This window comes from Ursus arctos, unplaced genomic scaffold (genome assembly GCF_023065955.2).
Source record: "Ursus arctos isolate Adak ecotype North America unplaced genomic scaffold, UrsArc2.0 scaffold_6, whole genome shotgun sequence".
NCBI classification, from domain to species: Eukaryota; Metazoa; Chordata; class Mammalia; order Carnivora; family Ursidae; genus Ursus; species Ursus arctos.
The window spans coordinates 42580998-42599767 of NW_026623078.1; the positions used below are offsets into that span (position 1 = coordinate 42580998).

The 18770-nt window shown below is 37.1% G+C and overlaps 1 pseudogene; it reads left to right on the plus strand.

The window, feature by feature from the left end:
- Positions 1 to 990: 990 nt before the first annotated feature.
- On the plus strand, positions 991 to 3962 carry LOC113252609 (ferritin light chain-like; annotated as a pseudogene).
- The last annotated feature ends 14808 nt before the right edge of the window (positions 3963 to 18770 follow it).

Here is an 18770-nt window from a genome sequence, read left to right on the forward strand (position 1 = left end):
CACTATATATGTCTATCAAAATATCAGGTTGTATACTTTAAATGCATAATTTTACTTAAAATGCCCCTATTAATCGTATATGATTAAGTGAGAGACCCAAAACTCAAAACAACAATGAATAAAATAAAGTCGATATGTATTTCTCTACTGTGTTGAGTTTGAATATAAGAACTCCAGGACTGACTAGGAGGCTTCATAAAAATGGACTCTTTCAATACTGCTGTTCCACTGGTCTAAGCATACAGGTTTCACTTTATGGTTGAAGACAACAGCTCAAACTCCAGCCATGTCTTCTACATGCTAACCAGCAGGAAAAAGGAAGAGCTAAAAAGTAAAATGATATGTTCCTGATTCTAAGCATACATGCTAAAAATTGCACACACATCTCTGCTTAGAGTCTATTGGCCATAAATTAGCTATCTTTAACTCTAAGGTGGCTGAGAAATACAATTTTTTCCCCTAATGTCACAAGTCAGGCTAAAAATTAGATTCTCTTAATAAGTAACAATTGGAAACCTGTTCTTAAAGAAGAACTAGTGAAAACATCCACATACTCGATCTCTATTCTATAGTCCATCTTTCCTTCTAAGAGATTCATTCTATAAAATGTATACAGATCCATCATAAAATAAAAGGTGTTTGATGACCTGTGTTATATTTAACTCTTCTGTCTCAATTTCTGTCATCATCATCTCAAATTCTCCCTCATCTCCAGACACTCGGTAATCCACTGTTTGCAAAACTCTGTGTGTGTCACTGAAGGCTCAATCAGATCAGGGGCGCTGTCGATAAGAACGACTACAAATAATACTGAATAAAGAACTTAAAGGAATTCAACTCTAAGCAGGAATGAACGTGGTGAAGAAGTCTGTGCAAAGCTATTGTCTCCGAGTCTGAGGATGAGCCTGAAGAGGCATGACTCTCTTGGTCTAGAGGTCAGAAAGAAAAGCTGAATATGGAGGAAAACGATGAGAAACCAGAACCACGAGGATGAGCTGGAACTTGCATCTTTCTCTAGCCTCTGCTATCAGCTTCAATGCTAGGATTGCCCTGCAGGAAAAGCTGACTCTCTTGAGCATAGATCTGTTCATGCGCCCGGCTCAGGATTCAGAGAACCCATGGAAGAAAATCCAGCAGGAGAGAAAGGAGCTGCAGGCCTGCATGTTGACCCTTGCCAACAAAGTAAGTCAACATTTCCACGTGTTCAGTGCCCCAGACCAAACTCCAAGACATAAAACACTATCACTGCTCCCTCACTTCTGCCTGCCAAATCACATGCAAATTCATCTTGTTGTCATCCATAATCCAGGACAACGCTGGGAAGGGGATGTTTGGAAAGGTAGTTAGAGCTCAGTTTATTTGGCACAGAGTAAACCTGTGTTGTTTGGGTCTCATTTTAAAAACATACTTCTTCAAGATTTCTTTCCATGACTCCTGGGTTTTGGGGTTTTTTGTTTGTTTGTTTTTTATTGATCATATCTGCCCCCACAAAATGAAAAAATAAAACTTTTCAGTCTGGAAAAAGGCACAGATAGGTTTTTCATTGAAAAAAACAAAAAAAAAGGTTTTGAAATAGTCCCTTCAGTCTACGGTCATACCACCCTGAACGCACCCAATCTCATCTGAAATAGTCCCTTCAAAGTTAAAGATTTTCTCCATCTTCTTCCACTTAGAACCATTTTTGGAATTTATGGAATTGATTTCATTGAATGATTTTGTTTTCACAATTTTAAGAATTAACTCTGGCAGTTTCTATATACACAGAAGCTTTTCTTTCCAAGAGGTAACTTCTGCGAAGAAAGACAGTAAAATGGAGGCCGACACGGTAAGTTATTTGTGAATCTCGACCTAGCCCAAAGGCCTTGGATGTTTGTTACGCACTAGATTTTTATTTTCTCACACATCTCTACTGAATAAATAAATGTTGTAAGTAGTGCAGTATTTTCTTTAATTTTTAAAATCTTATCTGTATTATTTAATGGGAATGGAAGTTATGAACAAATATGTCAAGGCAATCACCAAGCAAAATCAATTGAGTACTCTTTGTCAGGGTGCCTTTTCCATACTTGTAGATAGAATATTTCTAACGAAAGGAAAAATACAAAGAACAAAAAGTATACCTCTTACATAAAAATTAAATTTTCAAAGTTGTTCCCAACACACCTGTTTTCTCCCTAGAGAAGTCTCTGTACTTAGTTGAACTTAATTATAAGTAAAATGAATTGTTAGGTTCACAGGATATAAAGTCAGACCATGGGAATGCACAAAGTATTAAATCTGAAATACAATTTAGTTTTTCTCTGGAAAAATTTGTCATTTTTTCTGACTTGCACTTCAGAAGTTTTTCAATGTATCAAAACATTGGTTGATTTTAAATATTACAGAAGTTAACAAAGAACTTGCCTGTTTTCAACTGTGCTTCTCCTTTCCTCTAATGTGAATGGCCCCAGTTTTTTCATGTTGGCGACATACTGAGCGAAGTGCCTTTATGCTAATTTGGAATCACCCTGTCCTATGCTTAGCAATGCATTAATATCAAGATAGTTTTTCATTTTTGAAAAATGAACCATGATTTTTTAATAAAAATAAATCGAATATTATTTATTATATTTGACAAGCTATTCAGCTAGCTAGGGCAACATTTAGTGATGTCCCCAGATAAAGATTTAGATAACATTCTTCAAAAATAGGAGTCCCTGGTGAATTCTTAGGACTTGGCAATGTTTGTGATTGTTAGTTTTGCCTGTACCTCTGCAAAATGGTAAAAAGTGAATCAGTTCGTTAAAGAGCTGTCAGCCAATTGAAATTCAGAAATAGGCTACTGATGGTAATTAATTAAATTCTACCTTTTTTTTCTTAGTGTATTAGGTACATTGACTAAGTTGCAAAACAGAAACAATCAGCTTAATGTACTTTTTAAGTCAACAAAATATTGTATCATATTTAAGAGAAATAAAAAATGATTTTTGAAAGTGTAAATCAAATGAAACATTGAAGTATTTATTCTTTCTCAACAGACAGTATCACTTTTAAAATCCAGTGCATAAAGGCAGGGCACTCAGCTGTCCTGTGGATCTGTCTCTAGCTTCAACAGTGTTTGAATAGACCCAGGGACGCCCCTTCTACCAGCCTGAGACCACCCTCCAACCTTTTTCCAGTCACAACCTTCAGAGACATCTTCTTGGCCACCCTCTGCCTCCAGAACCAGCCAACACCCTATTTTGAGCTTAGCTCCTTATTACGATTAACCATGAACTCCCAGATTTGTCAGAATTATTCCACCAAGGGGCACTTGGGAGGCTCAGTTAGTTAAGCGTCTGCCTTCGGCTCAGGTCATGATCTTGGGGTCCTGGGATCAAGTCCGGTGTCAGGCTCCCTACTCAGCGGGGAGCCTGCTTCTCCATCTTCTTCAGCCACTCCCCCTGCTTGTGCTCTCTCCCTCTCTCAAATAAATAAATAAAATCTTAAAAAAAAAAAAAGAATTATTCCACCAAGGGGGAGGCTGCCATCAACTGCCTGGTCCATGTGCATATGTGGGCCTCCTACACCTACCTCTCTCTGGGCTTCTATTTCCACCGGGAGGATGTGGTTCTGGAGGGTGTGGGCCCTTTTTTCTTCCAGTTGGCCGAGGAGAAGCATATCTGCTCTTGAAGATGTTAAACCAGCTCAGCCTCGACACCCTCTTCCAGGACGTGCAGAAGCCATCCCATGATGAGTGGCATAAAACCATGGATGCCGTGGAAGCTTCCCTGGTTCTGGAGAACCTGAACCAGGCCCTTTGGGACCTGTATGCCTTGGGTTCAGCCTGCACACACACCCATCTCTGTGACTTTCTGGCGAACCACTTCCTAGAGGAGCAGGTGAAGCTCATCAAGAAGATGGGGGACCACCTGACTAATCTCTGTAGGCTGGCTAGACTGGGCAAGGATCTCCTCGAAAGGCTCACTCTCAAGCCTGACTAGGAGCCTCTGAAGCCCAGCAGCCTTTCAAGGACCCTCTGGCTTCCCCCTGGTGCCAGGGCTTGTGCCTGAGCTTCTCCCTGCAGCCACTAAGTAGCATTTTAACCACCTTGGAGCCCTCTCACAAGCCCTGGACCAAATGGAACAGTAAAGCTTTTTGGTGCCAAAAAATAAATATATAAATAAATAAAATTTAAAATTTAAAAAATGATAAAAATTAAAAAATAATAAAATCTGATGGATAAAAAGTATTTTTCTGTATTTTGAATTATCAATTAAAAGCTCACATTCTTATAAGAAGTAACACTATTATGAAAAAAAAAAAACAACTCTAGACATGAATAAGTCTGGTTGTTATATTAGAGGAAACCATCGAGGGAGGCCTAGGCTGTGTCCCTCTAAATATAACCTCTAAATGGTTTTCATCCACAAGTGAGAACTACCAAATACCCAGACATTGTCAGAAAATGACAGATAAATGGAAATACTTGAAGTTAAGTAGGAAAGACAGTCTCTCCATCTTTTCTTTTTGTGGTGATATGCTGCTCGAGATATGCCAAGAGCTATAATGCTGTACATAGGATAGAGTTATTACCTACACCCTGCCACGGGATTTAGGAAAGCTTTAAGGATAAAGCATAATTTGAAAGAGGAGAAGAGGTACACGTTGGAAATGAGAGAAAGGTAGGGACAAGAGGACAAGAGAGAAAGGTAGGGACATTTAGCAAGAAAGGAAGGGCCAAATGAATGTGACTGTATGAATTATTACCATGTTATTATGTATTAAAGGCCATAAAACATAAGATACATCGCTTTTTCTACTAAACCAAAACAACCTTAAAAGAGTTTCCAACCTACAGGAAAGCTTCAGTGTAACAATTTAAAATAGAAAGAATCCATAGTTATTTTACAAGGTTTTAATGCACCAAGTGAAAAAACAAACCCTAAAAGGAGGATGCAAGCGAGCCCAGAGAGAAATCAGTCGTATCATGCACATGTGGTCATTGGATTTGACTGGCAAAATCTGAGTTCAAAAAGTGCTATGTATTTTATTATGTTATGTAAGTGATCATCGCAAAATGAGACCAGATTAACTTTACCGAAAGTTTCTTTCCTTACCGTTCAAATTAGATCAGAGATAGTGGATGGGGAAGCTGCTAAGCATACCCAAATGCTCTGTTTTCTCTGCATGTTAGTCAATAAGCAGAAGCCCTTTGTAACCCACCTGGAATGCCATCGATGATAAAGAATGCTCTTCCATCTAGTACAGGATGACAATTATCTTTGTTCTTCAGAGACCTCTATTTTAGAAACTTCTACAGAAACTTACAAATGTATCCAATGGATCTACAGTCTTTAACCACTAGGGAGCTTCTTTTCTTTTTTTTTTTTTTTAAGATTTTATTTATGTATTTATTTGAGAGAGAGAAAGGGAGAGGACAAGCAGGGGGAGGGAGAGGCACAAGCAGATTCCACACTGAACGCAGAGCCCCCCAAAGGGCTTGATCTCAAGACCCTGAGATCATGACCTGAGCCTAAATCAAGAGTCAGATGCTTAACTGACTGAGCCATCCAGGTGCCTCAACCACTAGAGAGCTTCTTGAAGTCAGGGTCATGCCTACTGCAAATAAATATTCTCCAGATGCCTAACAGAATGATTGTACACACAAAAAAATGTTGTGTGTTGGATGAACATGTGAACAAATGAATCTTCTGGCCTAAATTGTGTTCATATGATTTAAAGCATAGTGATGAGAAAGGCTTGCATTAATTAGTAAAAGCAATACTCTTCCCTTCATTCTGCCCTAGTGGCAATAAGATATCCAGACTGAGATGGCCTTTAGACTACCTGTCTGACCATATGCGTCAGCTTCAAATCACATCCTACAAACACTCAGAATAAGAAGAGTCTGCATCCTACTAGGAACGTTGAAGGAGATAAAAATCATTCCAAAACTAAGTGAAGGTTTTAGTGGGTGGTTCTATTTTAGATAAATAAGGAAATTCAGATGGAAGGGATATATTTATGTTTACAGATTCTTGATGCCTGAGTGAAGAGTCCAGAATATTCCTTGTTTTCTTACGAAGCCACCCTGACATCAATAGTGCTCTGCTCAAAAAATGTTAAATCTAATTTGAGAGAAGATATACAAACTACCATGGAATATGACAGAGCAATGAAATATAAAGCAGCAACAAAAAAGAGGTAGCACAAAGTCATAAGGAGCTTAATCAAGGAAGTAGGACTGGGATGAGACCTGGAGAAGTAAGTAAGATTTGAGTGATCTGGGATAGGGATGAGTATATTCCATGTAAATAAAACAGTCTTTAAAAACAACAGTTTTGGGGTGGCTGGGTGGCGCAGTCATTAAGCGTCTGCCTTCAGCTCAGGGCGTGATCCTGGTGTTCTGGGATCGAGCCCCACATCAGGCTTCCCCGCTAGGAGTCTGCTTCTTCCTCTCCCACTCCCCCTGCTTGTGTTCCCTCTCTCGCTGGCTGTCTCTCTCTGTCAAATAAATAAATAAAATCTTTTAAAAAAAAATAAAATAAAAATAAAAACCACAGTTTGGCATTTGCTTTGTTACACATGCTTCTGATAGTTTCTTCAGTCCCATTCCAGAAATTGAATCTTTACTGTTCCTGCATCCCCTCATTTTATGCCCCATCCATGTCGGGGGAGAAAAAAAAAGCTCCTGATACCCATCAGTTCTAAGGTGCATCAGAGAGTTTTCAAACTGTTTTAAGCTGGTATTTCAAAGCTAAACAGGATCTCAGAGATAATACAGTTTAATCTCTTTATTTTACAAAGGAAGAAAGAAAGGTCTAGAGATAAAAGGTGATTTTTCCCAAATCACATAATAGTTAACAGCAGCTCAGTCTAGAACATAAGTATCTAAAATCCATTTGGTGGAAATGTGTAACACTGGCTTTTCAGAATCCAGGACTTGCTATCTCCCAAGATCAAAGAAAACTCAATGTGTTGGCTTGTAGCTTCCTTTTCTCTTACTAAATATCATTGTTGATATGAGACAGAGCAGAGGCTGGATTGGGGTCCTCCCAGTCCCGACTGCAAGATCCAGCATTCCTGGATAGCTGAAATCCAGTGCCTCTTGAGTAGCCAGCTTCTCTTGCAGGACAATGGAAGCAGAATGCTAACCAAAGGAGGGGCTCAACTACAAGGACTGGTGAAGACCATAGCAAACCAGTCTCCGCCAAGGTGCACCCCAGGGCTGACGTTTCACTGACTTTCCCTTCATTGTAATACTAAACATAATGCCCAGGGGTGGGGATGCAACATGCAAGTGAGACACACATTGCATATTCTGTCCACTGTGCCTGTGCACCCAACTTCCTATATCTTTACCTGTCCTACTTGCTCAGATGTCACTCCTTTCCTGCCTCGCTTAGCCTCTTTCAAACATTCACTGGCCTTTGTTCTGAGAGCCAGCAGAAAGCACCCTTTTCTTTATTCTGTCTCCTTTGTGCTGGAGCATAAACCTCAATAAAAGCCTTGCCTGGAAATCCCTTTTTGGCCCCAGTCAAATTCTATTGCTTAGAGAGCCCAAGGACCAGAGCAGGTAACAATTATATTCCGATAAAATTAGTGATATTATTATTTTGTGGTACATACCAATTTCTTGCAATTGTCTCTTTTCTAGACTCTGGTATTCTTCTATCAGTATTCAAGAATAAAACTTATAAATGTCTAGAGGTTTTAATGTATGTTTTTCAATTATGATACAATTTCCACAGTTTCTCTACATCAACTGTGTAGATTAATATTTCAGGCATACCCTCTAGTCTCCTTATTTGTTATATCTAATGAGAAATAATTATACTGTTTAATTAGCTTCATCCATCTGTGATTTCCCATGCCATTACCTAAAGAATTTTTGCTTATTCCTTTTGCCTTACTCTGTAATTCTTAAAATATGTATAACTTATTGACTAGGTTTTACATAATTTTCATTTTATTCCTTACCTGGGCTGGTTATATGAATTTGCATTTTCTTCACTTAGTCCTGGAATATTTCTATTTCTTCTCTGTACCTGAATCAAATACTATATGGATTAAGCAGAAAATAATATATTTGTCTGTGGAACATCTACTGAAAAGCTTTCATGTTATTCATCCTTATAAAAGCATGCCAAATTAATTATGAAAGCAATTGGAGATTGTGTTTCTATACTAGAGCTACATAACTCTAGCAAGGCATGGCCTTGTGCAACAATGAGAACAGCCCAATCCTAAGGAACTCCGGGGGAAACATGACTACGTTGTAGCAACCAATCACACAAACCAGATATTAGTTCCAAGCAAACCAAAAACTCACATCATTTTCTATGTATTAAAAAATTATATTTGGGGAAATGATTTGAGTACTCATTCAATCTGTACAATTTTTCAAAAAACTTCGAGAAAAAAATAGACTTTATATAAGAAGGAAAAGAAGTCATAAAGATGCCTTTCTGGTATGACAGAGATAGCCATATACATGCATTAACACATAAGAAAGCTAAAAATCTCCAATCCCATCTTTATTTAAAGTTTAGAGATAATATTTTATAAGTGATCCAGTGGTCAACTGAAGCTCACCTAGAGTCCACCTCTTCATTTTAATATTAATTCAAGTCCCCAGTCTCTTACCTGCAATTCTGATACCCAAGTCTCCAAAAATTGAAAAAAATATATAATTTATTTTGAGGCAGTCTGAACACGTATGCAGTCTGAATTCGTTTAACCTGGCTCACGCTGATATAAAGTTATTTATAATATTTTTTGTCCTACCTAGTATGAATATTCACAAATATCCCTGCAGAAATATTTTATTAATGTGTTTGATTATCCAATTCCACTAGTCTCTGCTGTTGGTATTATGCATTAGAATACATTACTTTTCTAAAATTTAAGTATATTTGAATTCAAAACACATCTGGCTATAGGACATATATGAATATTTTTAATTTATATAGCAATATATAGTTTTCAAATCATTTTTACATGTATGACTCTCTATCCTCTTGAAAACATTGAGATTAAGAAATTGGATTCAGGATAGCTTGGTGACCTCTCCAAGATTATGAAGCCAGTAATAGTCAGACCTTGAATCTATGACTGAATTAAAGTTCAGTCATTTGATTTAACCTAATGAGTGCCTACTATCAACTACCTACTGTGTGCTAGGATTTTCTCCACTTCCCCAAATCTGACTCATTATCTGAAGTTGTTTAGTATTTGAGGAAAAAAGCTATTCACAGGGTTTAAGGAAAAGTTTCTAACTTTGGCAAATCTCAGTGATTATTAAAAGTGGGCTTAAATATCGTAAATGAAGCTGGTGATCTATCCACTTTGTCATGCAAACATTGATTCTCATACATTGTCTACCACTCAAGCAATCTGACTACCTATTGAAATCTCTACTCATTATGAATATTTATAGTGTTTTTAGTCAGCAAACAAACCAAATCCTAAAAACAAACAAACAAACAAAAAAACAATAGTTTTCCAATTCTAAAACAAATGTATATTAATTTTAGGTAAGTTCTGTGTAGTCTGTCTCTGTAACTATATTTTAAGTCTTTCTCATGTTTCTACCTCAGATAGACATTGCATTTCAAAGTATAAAAGTTCATTTTTTAGCTCCTGTAAAGTTTTTCTTCTCTTTTAATGGAAAGTATATCACATTGGCTGGGCATTTTTGTGTAATGACCTCTAAGGAAAATGTTCCAGTCGAAACAGTGAGTTGATCAATTCCCTAAAGACAGCAAGACATTCCTCCAGAATAAGTGTCCACCTAACATCTATGCAGTGCTCCCCCCTTCTTGTTCCACAAGTATGTGAAGCCCAGCTGACTGCTCTCAGATAGCCTCTGTAACGTCATCACAGAATTCCTGAGTTAGAAGTACCCTTAGAGAACACTGACCTTAATGACCTTATCAACAGAAGCCCAAAGAAGAGGTGTGAGTCTTGCAATTGGTCACATAAGTAAGTTAGCAAGTAGAAGCATTTGAATGAGACAAAAACACCCAAGCCAAGAACTTTTTGAAATAAAAGCAATTGTCTTCTAATCTCAAACTACTGTCTGGAGTGGGGTGGGGAAAAGCACCAAGAATAGGCATTTAGTAGAGTAATTTGGGGAGTCCTAGAGCTAAAGACAAGAAAAACATTCCTACCTATCTTTTTCTCTGCTTTTTTCCTAATAGAAGCCTGTTGAAATATAAAGCAGAATGGAGAAATAGAAAAATTTTTAAATGCCATCATTCTTAATGAGCTAGCTATATCAACTAATATATGGATGAGAAAAAATTGGATTAAAAATGGATTGGGTTTAGAAACAACCAAGCAAAGCTGGAAAGCAGGGAATACAAACCATGAGCCCATGTATAAGTTCACCAAAGTCTGTTTTTTTTTCAACTGCTTATATATTCTACAAAATTTAATTTGAGTATCTTCAGAAGGGGCAAATTTTGTCTTTCTTTAATCCCCATCGGTATTTGTATATTTATCTATTTACTTATTTTATCTATTTATATATACCTAAATGTACATGTCTGATCCCCAAAGCATTTGAGTCTGTTTCCTGAGTAAAGCATAGCTGGCATTTATAAAGAATTTGAAAGTGAATGGAGAGATTGATGAAGATAGTATTTCAAGGGGTGTTAGGATCATAAAAGATTTATGGATGATAGGAAACCCTTGAAGATACATACTTGCATAATGTACATAATAGAGGGCAGTGGAGAAGAACGGAACACATGGAAATGGAAACAGAAACCAATAAGGGAAGGAACGTCCTGGAATAAGTAGCTACCTCCTCATGGAGCAGCCTCCCTACATACATGGGGAAATTCCTCTGATGCGGATCTCTATGATGTAACCTTCCTTTTGCTTTTTCTCACTGTCTTGTCAGCCTTTTCGGGAACTTTCCTGGTCTTCTTCTTCTAGCCTATGTTACTCTAGACTGCTAGTTCCCCTTTCCTTCCTCATCCTGAGCTTTCTTCTTTGGGAAGACTTTCACCTCTTCCTAAGTAAAACCTCGCTGGGAAGTAGAAAATACTTAGAAATAAATGATCACGAAAATGCTTCCTGTCAAAACTTGTATTTGCTGCTTAATTGGGACTTAGGAAATTATACTTGTAAGTGTTTACATTAGAATATGACAAAGATAAAACCTACATTGTGAAGAATCCAACTTGAGAACTTTGAAAGTGGATGACATAATAACAAAGGCAAAGAAAAGGAGAAAAGATAGTAAATATTAATGAAATATTTTTACCAGGCACATTAAATTCTGAATTTTCATATCATTCTGATGAATTAGAATTGTTATCAATATGTAACATATATAACTTAGAGATACATAGAGTCTAGAGAGTTGAATCCACTTACATGTATTGTGATTGTAATACATGTGAATTCTATCAACCACTCCATTTTGTACTATTTGTCCTGCTGTCTTTCTATGCCTTCCTTTGGAATTTGCATTTTTTCCCACATCATTCTATTTTTCCTTTGTACTATTTCATAAGTTAGTCACTCTATTTCTACTCTTTTAAAGGTTTTCCCCCACAAATTTAATATGTATCTTTCACTTAACAAAGTCTAAATTTGGTCAACATGTTTATTGTCTTCCTGAATGAAACAAAGATTTTAAATGCTTTAATTTCTATTACTTTCTCCTTGAATCCATAACTTCTGTCCAGTGTTTGTGCCATTTTTGTAACCCTACAAATTAGGTATTTTTCTTGTATTTTTCATACAGCCAACACACAGTTAGATTTTACCAATAGGCGTGTCATCCTTGAACCAGTCCCCTGGTATTCTGCCTTGTGTCTGGTCACATGACCGCCCTGAAGCTGGGAATTTAACCTCACACAAATCACCTACATCAAGAAAGGGGCAGGGATGTTTTCAACAGAAAGAAAAATCACCTAGATGCTGATAGCAGAGAAGAGGCCGAATGGATTCTGGGCAGGCAAATAGAGCAGATGTCCACTACAGATGGCCTGGCAGAGCTGAGCAGAAGCCCCTCTCACTGACATTCTCTACCCTGTGCCTAGATTTAACCAGAGCTGCTCTGTCACTTCTTATAGTAAGCACCCAGGGTGTTTTAATTTCAGGGAGTTTTACTAGATGGGAAAATGAGACCATTTTGAAATGACTAAGTAGAGGTAACTAGCCCAAGTGGGACCATTATAACCACAGTTCCAACAATTTCATGAATATCAAAACAAATGGCAAAGCAAAGAAATGTTCTGGAGATTTAGCAGGTCAGCAATTCGTATTGGTGTGGACTGACTTAATCAGCTACTGCCACCAGAGAGGAAATAACAACAGGCTGTTCTTGAACAAAATAACAGAGAATTACAATTGTCTAAAAAGCCATCCAACCTGGTAGTCCTAAAGTGTCTCCTTTAGAGAATGTCTCAAGCAACAGCCCAGCAGTCTATGGGAAAGGGCTGTTTACCTCCCCAGGCTCTGAGCCTTGTTTCTCAGCAGGTCTGCCTGTGGGGGCTTTGCTTGTAAGGTTTGCCCGAAGAAATAGGGTAATGTGATTTTGAATGTGCTGAAACACATATTCATTAGAGAGAAATAAAATTGTCTGAATTTTTTTTTAATGGGTATTTTCAGAAACTTTAAGATGTTTAGTCATTGCCCAGCACTGGCTTCTCACTGCACTGCAGAGGAGCTATTAGGGAAATGATTTAAGCACTTTTAGGTAATGAAGGTTTTTGTGTCTACTAGTGTGCTTCTAATTGCATATTTAAAGACTGAGGTTACTTGGAGTGATGGTGCTACATACCCAATGACCAAGAAAAGAGCAATAGAGACAGCACGGTCTGTTGGATTAAACACCCACAAGGCTCTACCATCCACCCCCTGCTACCAAAAGAAAGTTGCTCAGCTGTGTTGTGCCAGAACTCCTCCATCTGTAAGAAGGCATAAATTACTGGTAACATAATGACAATAGTAATGTCATACACAGGTTGTAGACATATTATATAGATATATACATATTTATTATGTATAGCACCCTTATGTGACTACATCAAATATGAAAATTGAATAGGAAAAAATATGTGCTACTTGGTAACGTGGGCTAAGAATGAAAGTATGAAGCATGATTATTAAAGGAAATGAAACATTCTACTGCTACGAGACAAAGGAATTGAGAAGATAAATTATGGCCATTTCATGAACAAGCCTAGAATTAAAATGTCCCAAAATTCAAAACACGAAGCTCTAAAGGGAACTTGCTGTGCAGGTTGTCTGAGTCAATGAATTTGTCATTGTAGATACACTCACTGCATAAAGTGTGAGCCCTTTTAAAAAGGGGAGCTGAAAATACAATGGTTGTGGCTTCCTTGGCTCATGCAATGACACTCTCACCTGTTACTCCATCTACTGCTCTGATTGGCCATTCTTAATGGTTTTCTATTACGTTGCCTGATCCTTACATGCTCAGGATTTTCCTGGGATTCCATTTTCAGGTCACCTCTCATACTGATCTAAACCCTTTCTTTGAGGCAGTGCCATTATCCATGATTTCAAATCTAGCTCTATGCTAACAGTGCCCCAGGTGAATTCTCCAGATCCGTTTTGCCAGTTGCCCACTTGAACCACAACTAGAAAGGCTCAAAGATACTTCACATTTCATCTGTATTCAATGATTCTCATTATTCTCTTCTCTTCTTTCCCCTTCTAATTTATTCTTCCTATAATTACTAATTTATTAAATAACCATTCACTCCAGCCAAATACCACTTCTCTACACAGGCACTCTATTCACTCACAAGGTCTAGAAGTGGTATATTCTGCTCAGATCAAAACACATTCTCCCCCATCTCTATTACAAATGCCTTAGATAAGGATCTAATTGCTTCTTACTTACCTCTCCACCTGTGATCTTTTCTCTCCAACCCAAATCTATTTTCCTAAACTGCAAATCTATGCCACTGCCTTTTGTATCTAGTATCTTTTCAATAACTACAGAAAAAAATTCAAACTCTTTTAAAAAGCATACTATGCATCTCCATCTGGCCCAAGTCTATCTCTGTCCTCAACACCTCACCTATTTTCCAGACAAACTTTACTCTAATCCTAAATACAGCATGTTTGTCCATGCAGCCACAAGGCTATTCCTGGTGCACTCAGACGCCTTCCCTCCAACCTTCTCCTGGAAGAAAGCTTATCCGTTGTTTAATATCCACATTAACTAATATCTCCTTCCCCATGACGCCACAAATGATTGCTTGCTGCTTCCTGCTATATTCCCTTTCATAGTCACTGTTACTAGTTATTATGTAGCAGTGAAAGTGTCTGCTGGCTTCTCCTATTTCCTCTTCTACTCTAAGCCCCGCAATGGTAAGGATAGATTTTATTCATCCGCTATGCATGGACCCTCTCACTCAGCACTGGGTAATGGGATATTAGATAAGAAGCAAGGGATGTTGGCCAAATACATGACTAGAATAAACTGAAGTAAATCAGATGACGTAGGTTTATGTCCAAAATCATTAACTACCTTATTGATCCTGAAAAATGACCTCCCTACTTCTCTCAGCATCAGTTTCTTCATCCGTCAAAAAAGGGAGTTGGACTAGGTGTCTAACAAGTTTTTTCTCAGCCCTTTTACCTTATACATCCATAATTCAGGGATTCAGAGTTGAAGTTTTAGGCCTACATTTTTTTAAATTTTATAGAAATTTACCATATTCACGCATGAGAAGACAATATCGGAGTCAGTGGTCTGACAAATATCAAAATATTTTATGAAGTTTTAATAATGTAAAGTGTAATCTTGCCATAACACTAGACAAATAGATTGCTGGAAAGGAATAGAGAACTCAAAATTGATCTATATATACATAATGAATAACAGAATAAGACTCACTAAGCAGTGGTTAAAGAATAAACTAGTTAAAGGGCGCCTGGGTAGCGCAGTCGTTAAGCGTCTGCCTTTGGCTCAGGGAGTGATCCCGGTGTTCCGGGATCGAGTCCCACATCGGGCTCCTCTGCTGGGAGTCTGCTTCTTCCTCCCCCACTCCCTGCTGTGTTCCCTCTCTCGCTGGCTGTCTCTCTCTCTGTCAAATAAATAAATAAAATCTTTAAAAAAAAAAAAAGAATAAACTAGTTAAAATATGTTATTAGGAAAATGGATTATCCATATGGAAAAAATAAACTTATATGACTACAATACAACACAACCAAAAATATATTCCAGATGAATTAATGGCCTAAAATATGGGAGATAAAATTTTTTAATGATTAGAAAATAATATACCTTTCTAACGCTTATATAGTGCTTGCTGTATCTTAGACACTCAAGTGCTATACAAACATTAATTCTATCAATAACCCTATTAGAGCGGGAAATCCAATTATTATTTTCATTATTATTCAATTTATAGAAAAGGTGACTATGGACAAGAGAGGTTAATAAACTTACTGAAGGGTCACAGATAATAAGGGACTGAATCAAGATTCAAATTTAAGCATTCAAATTTCTGGCCTCAGAAGCTGAGCTCTTAAGCACACTGCCAGCAATGAGAGAAAGAAAGCTTTCTTTAAAAAGAACTGAAAAGCACAATAACAAAGAGAAAGGCATACAAATGTAACTAAAAACTTTCTTTTAACAATATGTCAATTTCACGTTTGAAACAAATCAGACTAGGAGAAAATACTTGCCTCGTAAATGACCTGTAAATAATTGTTCTAACCCTACATATAAATAAGAAAAAAAACAAATCACCCAACATAGAAGTACAAACAGTATACAAACCTAAAACTTTAAAAAACAAATTCAGATTCTAATAAGTAATGAAAAGATACTGAATCTCACTGATAAGCAGGCAAATGAAAATTAAAACAAGGAGATAATATTTTTGCCCATTGGACTAAAAAAAAAGTCACTATAATGTTAAATGTTGAGAGATACTCCCTCAGAATGGAAACTGATCAACCAATTTGGAAACCAATTAGGTAACACATAAAAAAGTTCAAGACGTGACTACTATTTAAGAAAAAAAAAAAAGTGACCTAACAGTTCCTCTTGTATCTACTCCTAGAGAGATCACTAGCACATAAAATAATGAAATATGTACATGGATATTCACTGCCACAGTTTGTAATAGTAAAATATTGTGAACACTCTAAGTATCTATCAGAAGAGGATTGGGTAAATAAAAGGTGGTATATACATATAAGTAAATAAAAGAGTAAAAGAAATGGGCCATTTTAACATAGATAACTCTAAAAACAATTTTTAGTAAAAACAAGAGTTGTTCAGTAGTGCAAAAACAGAATACAATTTATGTAATTGTATGAATACCATGAAACAATATTATAAATTCTCTATGCATACCTATATGGGCATTTATAAAGCTTATTTTTAAAGCAATAAAGTAGGAGAGCCTGGATGGTGCAGTCAGTTGGGTGACTGTTAGTTTTGGCTCAGGTCATGATCTCAGGGTCCTGAGATCAAGCCCCTCCTCAGGCTCCACACAGAATCTGGTTAAGCTTCTCTCCCTCTGCTCCTCCCCCTTGCACATGCATGCTCTCTTTCTCTCTCTCAAATAAATAAATAAATCTTTTTAAGCAAGGATTAAAATAATATATGCCAAAGTTATGATATGGTTATATCAAAAGAAAAGAGAAGTGGGTAGGTAGAAGCTGGTCAGCTTTATCGACGATATTATAATTTTCTTTAAATTATTTTGTTTGTATATTACCTAATTTTGAAAAAACATTAAAAATAAACTGTTTTTAATTATGTCACAGATAGATATGAATATGGAAACCTGTAGAAATTTCAAGGGCTTCCAAAGTTAAATCTTAATAACCAGGTTGATGCAAATTATTTGAATTTTGAAAAAAAATCAAGTAGGAAGCAGAAGGGGATGAAAAACTTAAGCAAACATTCTTTTCCCATCTATCATAAGGAAGTGTTATTAAATTATATTTTAAGCTACAGAAATGCTATTACAGATATAAAAGCAATCTGTGGTAACTGGAGGAGAAATACGTATCCACTAGCACTCTGATAAACTGCTGGGATTTCTGCTTTTTTATTTCTTATTCTTTGGAATAAGCATAAAGGAACTGATAAGGTGGTTTAATTAAAAGAAGTAGAAAAAACAGTGTTCTGGGAGATAGCCTAATAATACTGCCATTACTTCCATGCGTACTCAGCTCTAAGTCTTATTGTCTGACTATCTGAAAGAAGACAGCATATTGTAAAACCAAACTCTTTCTTTCTCTGTGTTACTTTTATCCCTGAAATAGACATAAGAGAAGAAAGGTAAATTTCCTTCTCTACTCTAATTGTTAAAAATTCTATTTGCAAGATTCATATATTTATTCTAATAAAGACACCATGTGTAATTAACTCATCAACTGAACCAACTATTTACAATTTTAAAGCCAAAACCTTATGCATAATTTTATTTCAAACAATTTGTGACTCATTCATTTGTGAAAAACAGAGGCATGACATTTACTTAACAGCTGTCATTGCCCAATGATAGCAGCAGCTAGTCTGCTGTGGGCCATTTTTCTCCCTTGGCCAGGACCCATTTTTCTTGGTTTGAATCTCATTGCAGTCTTTTCTCTGAGTAGAGCAGCATTTTCGTATACTTTTATAGAATTCAGAGTTGGGTCACATGGCATAGAAATGTCATTCCAGTTCAAGCACCATATCTTCACTCCAAAATTCCTGGTGATCAGTGTTCATGCACCGCTCAGTTTCTCTTAATACTGGCATGGCAAACACTTTATAATTTAGATATGTCACAGTGAGTTGATAAGACCCATCAATGATTATATCCTACAAATTAATGTAGATTACCTGATTACACAGTGTACATACACACATGCACACATACACACACATACGCACAGACTATGCATTATACAATATATTTGAATGTATATATTCATTTACATATTTTAATTTATTTGATTATTGGGTAATCATACTTACTCTATACTCCACACTGCATACATACACACACATATATACACACTCTTGCACATTTATGTGGTCTCAGGTGAACCATGGGTGGAGAAGAGCAAGTTCTGACACATGATGAACAAAGTTGATATAACTAAGAGGAAAATAAGTTAATTTTATGCATAATTGATGCTTAAAAAATTAAATGTCTTTCCAAATGCACAGGCTCTACATCTGCAATGCATAATCATTCTTCCCTGAATTAAATCCATATAGTAAAGGTCTAACCTCTCATCTTATTCTTTATTCAGAATTTTTAATGTGGGATTATATTAGAAAAACAGTGGTCTCCAATGTTCCTCTGGCTTTAAAGGAAATACGGGTAAGGGAAGAAGTCTCACATCCATCCAGGTAAATAAAATAATTAGAAGTCAGGTGCCTGGGGCGCCTGGGTAGCGCAGTCGTTAAGGCGTCTGCCTTCGGCTCAGGGCGTGATTGCTGCATACCGGGATCGAGTCCCACATCGGGCTCCTCTGCTGGGAGCCTGCTTCTTCCTCTCCCACTCCCCCTGCTGTGTTCCCTCTCTCGCTGGCTGTCTCTCTGTCACATAAATAAATAAAATCTTAAAAAAAAAAAAAAAAGAAGTCAGGTGCCTGGATAGCTTAGTTGGTTAAGCTGCCAACTCTTGGTTTCTGCTTGGGTCATGATCTCGGGGTCCTGAGCCTGAGCCCCAAGCAAGGCTCAGCACTCAGTGTGGAGTCTGCTCAAGATTCTTTCCACTCCCTTTTCATTGGCCTCTGCTCCTCCCCCTGCTCATGCTCCCATGTACATGCACTCTCTCTCTAAAATAAATGAGTAA